General features: G+C 48.8%; 1 protein-coding gene across 2 annotated transcripts in view; it reads right to left on the reverse strand.

The window, feature by feature from the left end:
* The window catches only part of TMEM131 (transmembrane protein 131), an 892,454-nt gene that overhangs the window by 41,952 nt on the left and 841,179 nt on the right, over nt 1-9,323 (reverse strand). The window lies entirely within an intron of this gene.

Here is a 9,323-nt window from a genome sequence, read left to right on the forward strand (position 1 = left end):
TTGGAATGCCGTGTGCTAACTCCGTGGTTGCAGCTGTTGCTCTGGGAGAGTGAGTGCGCCAACCCTTCAGGGGTTGCTTTTTACGCAATGTGTAGCATATTTTAATGCAGAGAACGAACCATCTAGGGTGGTTCTCTTCTGCACCGCCTGACCTTTCTTTGCACTCACATACCCAACAAAGAGTTGATCATCCACCCGGAACTCTTTGGTACAATCAAGGTAGAAAGCTTAAGTTGTTTTTGGTTTCAGGCAGTGGAGTCTCTCCTTTTCTTTAGAAGGATGAGGGGGTGTCTAAAAACTAGGCAAGGTGAAGGATTGGCCAACATGGAAGGGCATGACCACTTTTGGCAAAAAGGAAGCCCTGGTGTGAAGCATCACATCGTCAGGATAGATGGAAAGGTAGGGTGGCTTAGATGACAATGCCTGCAGCTCACTCACCCTGGGGGGGGTCAACAGACTTTTCTGTGCACAATGCCACAAATGTGTTCCATCAACATGGGTATACCACTTTGGTGGAGGGATGCATGGTTGCCAAGATAACATTACAGACTTCGGGCAGAAGGTCAAAAGCAGTCAACTGCCAATGCTAAATCTCCATGCAAGAAGGCGGAGACTGGACAGATTCGGGCGGATAACCCTCCCCTGCTGCTGTGACAGAAGATCCTCCCGAAGCGGCAGTCTGATCGGAGGATTGATGGCCATGTGCAATAGCTTGGGATACCAGCATCTCTGTGCCCAAGCCAGAGCCACAGGTATTACTTGGGCCCAGTCGTTCTTGATGTTCTTGAGAACTATGGGCAGAAGTGGTATAGGTGGAAAGGTGTACAGGAGGCCTGAGCTCCACTTGGGATGAAAAGTGTCACCGAGCAAGTGCTTTAAAAACTTCAATGTGCAAAACTGCTGACATCGCATGTTTTCTGCAGAGGCAAACAGACCTTACCAAGGCACACCCCACTGCTGAAAGAGACCTTGTGCCACCTCTGGATGGAGACGCCATTTGTGATCGACCAGGGAGTGTTGGCTGAGTTTGTCTGCTCTGGCGTTCAGAGAGCCCATCAGGTGTTGAACCACCAGCGAACTGCCCTGATGTTCCAGCCATGTCCAGAGGCAGAGAGCTTCCTGTCAAAGCGTCCACAATCCCACCCCACCCCACTTGTTGCAGTACCACATGGCGATGGTGTTGTCGAGGAACACCTGCACTACTTTACCTTTGAGAGATGGAAGGAATGCTTTCAATGCCAGTCTGATCGTCCTGAGCTCCAAAAGACTGATGTAGAGACCAGGCTCCATCTGAGACCAGACAACTCTGATCTCTGCCTTTCCCATGTGGCATCCCCCATCTCAGGAGTGATACATCTGTCACTACTGCCAGTTCTGTTTGAGGAAGGGAGAGGGATCTGCCCAACTGCAGTTAAAAAAACACCACTGCAGATCTTGCACAGTTCCCTTAGAGATCTGGACCATTTCAGAGAGATTCCCATGATGCTGCAACCACTGGAACTTCAGGTCCCACTGCAGAACTCGCAAATGCCATCCCACATGTGTTAAGAGCAGGATGAAGGAGGTCAAGATTCCTCAAAATCCTTCTCACCAAAATCTAGGATAGAGGCTGAAACATCTGTATCATAGCCTGAATATACAGAACTTGTTGTTCGGAAGGATAAGCCCCAAACTGCATCATGTCCAGAACAGCTCTGATGAAAGGGGGCGTCTGAGTCTCTCAGGCGTGACTTCAGCACGTTTATAGTGAATCCCAGTGAATGCAGGAGGTCCACCATTGTCTAGGGGGTGAGAGACGACAGCCTGGAGTGAGCCCGCCTTCAACAGCCAGTCATCAAGGTAGGGGAGGACTGAAATCCCTGAGCTGCGACCACTGCCATCACTTTGGTGAACACCCAAGGGGAGCTGGTTAAGGCCAAAGGGGAGCATGGTGAACTGAAATAGCTTGTGGCCTACCCTGAACCACATTTAACGTCTGAGGGAGGCAGGACGGGAATATGGAAATATGCATCCTGCAACTCCAATGCTCCCATCCTGGGTCCAGGGCAGATAGAATCTGAGCAACTCAAAAGGATGACAGACATCCATCCCCAATCACGGATCTAGGTTTAATCCATTGTTCTTTTGCTCACCATGCCACCCTAGTTTGGACCCAGTCCTATGTAAATCAGTCTTGACCCTATTTCCCATGGGAACAGTCCAGCCTGAACTGCCAGACCAGGTCCTCCCTGGACCACTAACAATCATCATGGGACCAGATTCAGATTATCACCCTTCATCAGCTAAGCTAGCTTGAATCCAGTGGCACTGTGAGCAGGGGACCCATGTCTGAGCATACCCTTCCCACTTAGGGTGACTTTAGCAACACAAAAGAATGATTGACAGAGTGCTGAAACATTTCAAACACTCACCCCTAGTCACAGATCCATCCACCAGTCCATGGGATCTTTCAGCTGGTATTCCAAAAAAGTCCAGCAACCCCTCTCAATCCTCACCGTACACCAACCCAAGAGAATAAGGGTCAGGATCCGACCTAGAGAGCAAGGTCCCTGTCAAAGTCAGAATCAGCGTCGCACGATGTCGATCCGGCTCCGTGTCTGAGTCGGCAATGAGGATGGGGTTGATGCTGACTGGGGGCACAGACTGCGTCAGGAGCGTCGATGTCAGAACAGTCATCAGAGAAGGTCGAGCTAGTAATGACCGACGCCAGTTCGGATCAAGGTATGGATCCATGGGTGCCCCCTGGAGTCGAGGTTAAAGCCGCAAGTGCGGTACCCGAAGGGGGCATCTGCTGACTCTGCGGAGCACTTAGGCGCTAACTGCCAAAATATGAGGTGCATGGCCTCATAAAACTCATGGAGTTGGGCAGGGGTAGCTCCAGCTCCCGGAAACTCAGGGAAAGCACGGAGCCGACCCAGACTCGAGGATGGAGGCCTGGAACGACTACCATCCTTTTCCCTCCTCACACCAGCCAATGGAAAGGAGGAAGTCGAAGAGCGCTTATTCTTCTTGGACTTCTTCTTGTGCCTCTACTTATCCAACCATTCCGAGGCCTTTGAGTGGTATGATGAAGAATGGAGACTTCACGACCGTTCTCAGAGCTGAGTGCCGGGCCGCAATGAGCTCAAAGCTTTCGGATTCATGGCCCAGCACTCGAAGCACGAATCCGGGCCGTGGCTGCACTCCAGACACCACAAGCACACGAGGCGTAGATCCGTCACGGACATCGTCCGATGACCGGATCGGCAGGGCTTGAACCCGGTTTTACGTGACGACATCATTAACATTCTGAAAATTCTCAACAAAACGTTGAGAAAAGACTAGTCAAAAAGAGACTGAGGGGAAGCTCTTCTTTGGATCTGAGCTGGCTGGCATGGAAAGAACAGAACGGATATCAGCACGCCAGGATGGCGCCTATACCAACGTCATATCTGGTGCGCACAATGCTGAACGCAGACCTGACAGACGACAACCAACGGCACGCAGGGGTACTGCTAGAGGAAAACCTCCAGATCAAAACGGACGCCTAGGGGAAATTCTAAGGTAAGGAATCTGCAAGTAGAAGTCTCTATCAGATGCAAATGTAAACAACAGTTGTTCTTTTTGACATTTCAACTTCACAACATAGTATTTGCAATTAAAACGGTGTCAGAGGAGAATATAAGTCAATATGGAGGAATGGTATTAGATGGAGAGGCAAATCAACATCCTGACTGTAGTAGGCATTTCTAAAGTTTACAGTACTTGATGCTGGGTCAGAGATTAGTGCAGTATCATCACATGATGTGCAAATGGTATGGTAGCCACCTTCTGGACCAAAGAGGACTATGTTATTGCAATGAAATTAAAATGGTTGACAAACAATTGCATAACTTTTCTGCGTTGATTTCACAGGTGTATGAACAAGTAAGGTTCCTTCATGTCAAAAGCTCAGACAATTATTAATGTTAGATCGCCTTCTTGGTCCTGAATGAAAATGAATTCTAAAATTTCTAACCAAATACAAATATCCTGGTAACCAGTAACAGTTTTAGCATACATTTGTAGTTTCTCCAGGATAAAAAGCCAGTTCGCAATTGTATATGACTCTTGTTGAGTCTACAGTATACCCTGCTGAACCCCATGCCAGTGTGCTCCCAACATTAGGTTTCAGTTCAGATTTCACCGTAGGAAAGTAGGATGTTTCTGACATGGTTGCCCCCACTTTTTGCCTGGTGTCAGTGTGTTTTGACTGTAGTACAATGGGATCCTGCTAACCAGGATCCTAGTGTCGGTGTTCTCTTCCCTAAATTTGGTTGGCATTTCTTGTACCCCACAATTGGCATACTAGTGTACCCTTGTAGGTCCCTGGTATATGGTAGTTAGGTAACGAGGGCACTGGTATACCAGGGGTCCCTCATGGGCTTCAGCATGTATTATGCCACCCAATGGAGCCCATGCAAACTGTGTCTACAGGCCTGCCATTGCAGCCTGTATAAAATTATGCATGCACCTTTCACCCCAGACACAAGGTTTACCTTATATCACGGTCACTGCACTCTGACCCTGTAAGTCACCCATAAGGAAGGCCCTTCAGCCCAAGGGAAGGGTGCACGGTTCTAAGTGTGAGGGTACCCCTGGCACAAGCAAAGGTACCCCTGCAAACCTCTCTTTTCTGGGCTTTTTTAAGCGGGGAAACCATTCCAAGGTATGTAGTGGACAATACATAATGGTTTCTCCTAACCTAATTATGTTTGGTATCTAACATGCTGGAATCATGCAACTACACTGGTTCCAGTGTTAGTTGCATGATACCATGTACGTTGGGGGTTCCTTAGAGAACCCCCCCACGTGTGACTGTTCAGCCTTGCAGCATCTCCATGTAAGCCAGTGCTGCCGCAGACCCAAGACACTGTTCTGCCCTCCTGCGTTTATTTCGGGCAGGAGAAGGCAGAACAAGGGATTTCCTTTGGAGGAGAGATGGTGCCCCCCCCCTCCCCCCAAATCCTTTAGAAAGAGGTGTCTCTGGGCAAAGGTGGGGGTGCTCCTGAGCGCCACCAGACTGCTTTGAAAGGCACATTTGGAGCCCTTCTTCCAAGAATGGTTCCTTCCAAGGCAGGAGACCCCACAGGCTCCGGCTCCGGTGTTAAACACACAAAGGTCATGGGAGTGACCACCCCCTGTGGGGTGCCCAGAGCTCTGCCAGATGGCCACTGGAATCTGCCATCTTGGAAACAGGATGTGGAAAGGCCCCTGTGAACAGCCAACTGGTCAGTCCAGTCCATTACCATCCCAACACCTCTGGCAGGTGGGTCACCAGTAGTCGTCCAACCCACTTCCTGGGTTACTTAAGGACTCCCCTGAGGGTGGGACCCTAGATGCGTCTGTAAGACTTCAGGATTTCTGCAGCCCTGGGGCTGTGCATCCCTCAGAGTAACAGGGACTCTGCCTGCAATTAGGAAAGCAAGAAGGAATCTCCCTTGGAGTGAAGGAGTCACTACCCTGCATCTGCAGGCACCTCAACAACAACGACCGGCTTGTGGATCCTGCTGTCTCACAGACTCTTCAAGGCATTACAATACAGGTGGTGGTTCTGAGGCTCTCCAGAGGTCTGACCTATCTTCCTTGCAACTGAGAAGTCTGTAGTCCCTTGCTGGAGCTGCTTGGCTGGAACCCCTGTGCACTATGTCTGATTGACTTTGCCAAGGCATGTTAGCTCTTCTGTTTAAAGACCTCCTAGCTCCAAGAAGTCCCAGCCTCCAGTACTCTCCAGCTTCAAGAATGACATCCTCTCTGCAACTTCTGCAACAAGGGCATCCCTCTTTGCTGTGCTGCTGAGGGCTACCTGTGACTCCATGTGCCTGCTGTCAGAGGAACCTGCTGGGGTCTCCATTGATCCCTGCTGGCTCTCCTGCATGCTGAAGGCTGGCCCTGACGTAACTACCAAGGTTGGGTCACCTGGACCTTGCTGGTCCCCACAAGTCCTGCAAATTCCGGGCAACAATTCCCTGCATATTTGCCAGGGCTTGTTGTTGGTCCCACTGACCACTACCTCCCTCTGCCCCCCATTTACCCCCCTGCAATTCTATTACCGGCTTGGGACAGCTCATAGACTACTCCTTGGATCTTCCTGTGTCGACTGGACTCAACAGCTGCACTTCTTCGCCACTGTCCGACAGGAGAGCATCTCAGAAAAGGATGGGTGTTGCCCTATTGCACCACCTGGCACCAACGGGTGATCTGGACTCTGTCCCCTCTTTCCTTAGGTCCTCTTCTTCTGGAATCTATGCCTGGGTTCCACAGACCTGGCCCACGGGTCACGACAGCAGCTGGACAACCGAGGTCCCCACTGACTTCAACAGGAGGTTCAGACACAACTTGACCCCTGTACACCTGCGCTACCTAGTGTAGGTATTCCACTATTCTGGGTATCCACGGGTGGGGGCACTATCCAACCTCCCTTCTTCCAACTGGTTGCCTCAGGGTCCTCTGGGAAGGGTCCTAAAATGTGAAAACTCCAGCTGCGAATTACCACTCTGCACACAGGTGCCTGGGGAATCCTACCCACATTCCTTTAGGGTTTTAGTACTTTCCCGGTCCTAAGGGTCCTTCGGTAGTAGTGTGGGTTGGGAGTGATTTTCGCATTCCATTTTTTTAGTATATGTTTTGGTTTCCAGAGGTAAAAATTAGACCATCTAACGCTCCAATTTTTAAGGTAGCTGGTCAAGCAGTTAGGCTAATCCAGGAGATGTGCTAAGTATTTGCTGTACTCACAAATCATATCATGCATCACACACACTCAATGAATAACTCGAGACCAGAATTTATAAACATTTATTTTTTTATGTTCATATCTCTATATAGGAGATACACTCTAGAACTAATGTTGCTGTATTACAATAAATATAACATACTTTTCTGACACTGGTGTGGTTCTTTCCTGTGTGTCCATCACTGATTGACCTGTGTGGTAGTTGCAACTGCTTTACCCCCTCCTGGATAGGTCTCAGCTGCTCTCCACAGCTACCCTTATGAGAGCTCTGGTTTTCTAGAGTCGCCTACACTATCACTAATGGTTGCCTGGGCTTAGTACAGTGTGCCTCACCTATAGGTGTACACCATATACTGAGCCAGCCTCCTACACTGGTGGTGCAGCGGTGGGGTAAAGGCTTGCATTGCTTTACCACTTGTTCATAACCAGGTTTCCACAGAAACCCATTGCTGACTTAGGTACATAGTGTACTTTTTGCAAATTGGTATTTTTCTAAACTTTTCTTAGACCGAGTTGTTAAGGGTCTGACATTGCCCTTTCACCAATCTTTGTGAAAAAGTTTAGAACAGTAGGGTAAGGTGCAGACACATACACTACTGCCATGCTTTCAGTTGAGGAATCTAGACAGGAGTCCGTATACAGCATCCTTATGTTCCAGGAACTTACAGCACTATGTAGGTCTAGAGAACTAAAGACAGGTAGTTGCCCTACTAAACCACAGCTCCTAGAAATGCTCATGCAAAATGACCACCACCATCCTGAAGGGCAGGTAGAGCAGGGAGACCAAGGTGGAAGTGATGACTCTTCTGAGTTAGGTCAATAAGTACCCTGTACCTCAGGCTCTTACTCCGAGCATGTCCAAAAGGATTCAGAGGAACACTTTAAGGACAAACCTGGGCCTGTAGAGGGGGGTGCTCACAGTACAGAAGGCGGCACCAAGTAGGTCCACATTTACTACTCCCCCTCCTCATACCCCCCCAAGGAGGGTCCACAGGGTTACCAGGAAGAATAGATCATCCTCAACGTCATCCTCCCTCTCCTCAGAATCCTGTGCGGAGACCACCGATTCTAATAACTCAGAGGAGTTATCACAAGATAGTGGTTACCACCTGCTCAAGCTTGAGAAAGCTAAGCTCAGGCTGAAAAGGGAGCAGCTGGCTCTTGAAAAGGCGGCCCTAGAGGTAGCGAGGCAGAGGAAGAGTTTGGGGTTAGAACCCCATGGTGGCAGCACGAGAGCTTCCAGGGTCAGAGAAGAACACTTCTACTCCAGGAACCTCAGCAGGATTGTTCCCCCTCACAAATGGATGACATCCAAAAATGGGTAACTGCTCTCGAGAGGGCCTGTAAAGTCTAAAAGGTCCCCCCAAGGCAGTGGGCAGCTATCTTGTGGCTCTCCTTTGCAGACAAAAGTAGATACAAATGTTTGGCAGTTAGTGAAAGAGGATGCTATCAACTATCAGGTTTTGACAGAGGTACTGATTGATGGGTTTGGGTTTACTACTGAGGAATACAGAATTAAGTTCAGGAAACCCCAGAAGGAGTCCTCTCAGGACTGGGTTTATTTTGTAGACTGTGCAGTTAAGGTTCTGAAAGGCAGGGTACATTGTATTAATGTACATGACTATGAATAGCTGTACAATTTGATCATGAGAGAGCACATCCTTGATAAATGTGAGTCTGAAAAATTGCACCAATACCTGGTGGACTCTGAGTTTACATCTCCCCAAGAATTGGGAAAGAAGGCAGACAAAATGGGTCCGCACCAGGGTGAGTAAGAAAACTCATAGTGGAAGTGACTAAAAGAAAAATAATACTTCTAAGTCACAAGAGAAGGATGGGGAGAAACCTAAAGACAAAAAGAAAAACTTCTTCAGGTCCACAAACGTCCTCTGGGGGTGGGTCCAAATCCTCCTCTTCTACCAACAAGAAACCATTGTGCTTTCTTTGTAAAGAAAAAGGCCATAGGACATCTGATCTCAGATGTCCTAAGAAAAGCACCAGTACTACTACTGCCCCCCACCAGTACCCTAACCAGTAGTACTAGTAGTAGTACCACATCCAATAGTGTAGCTGGGTTAAACTTGGATACTACAGTGGACCTGACCTAGTCAGGGAAATCATGAGGCAGTCCTGGTATCAGAGGGTAGCACTGATCTTGCTACTTTGGCTGCCTGGCCTCTTAATATGAGGAAATACAGGCTGCATCCTCTCATTAATGGTATTGAGGCAGAGGCTTACAGGGAAACAAGTGCCTGTGTCACCATGATGACTGAAAAACTGGTGTCAACCTGATCAGATCCTACTTGGGAACACTTATCGGGAGGGAGAGAGAGAGAGAAAGAGAGAGAAAGAGAGAGAGAGAGACAGAGAGAGAGAGAGAGTGAGTGTGTGTGTTTTTTAAATTTTTCTGGGCCTAAAACAAGTTGTAGTAGCCTTATCCATTCCTGTAGAGTGTCTTATGGGCAATGATTTGGAGACATCAGCATTAGCTGAAGTGGAGTTACAGGCCCATGCAGCAATGCTGGGCAAGTAGAGCCCAGGTCAAGAAACAGGGAGGACAAGGAACATTGCA

The sequence above is a fragment of the Pleurodeles waltl genome, chromosome 8 (genome assembly GCF_031143425.1).
Source record: "Pleurodeles waltl isolate 20211129_DDA chromosome 8, aPleWal1.hap1.20221129, whole genome shotgun sequence".
Taxonomy (NCBI): Eukaryota; Metazoa; Chordata; class Amphibia; order Caudata; family Salamandridae; genus Pleurodeles; species Pleurodeles waltl.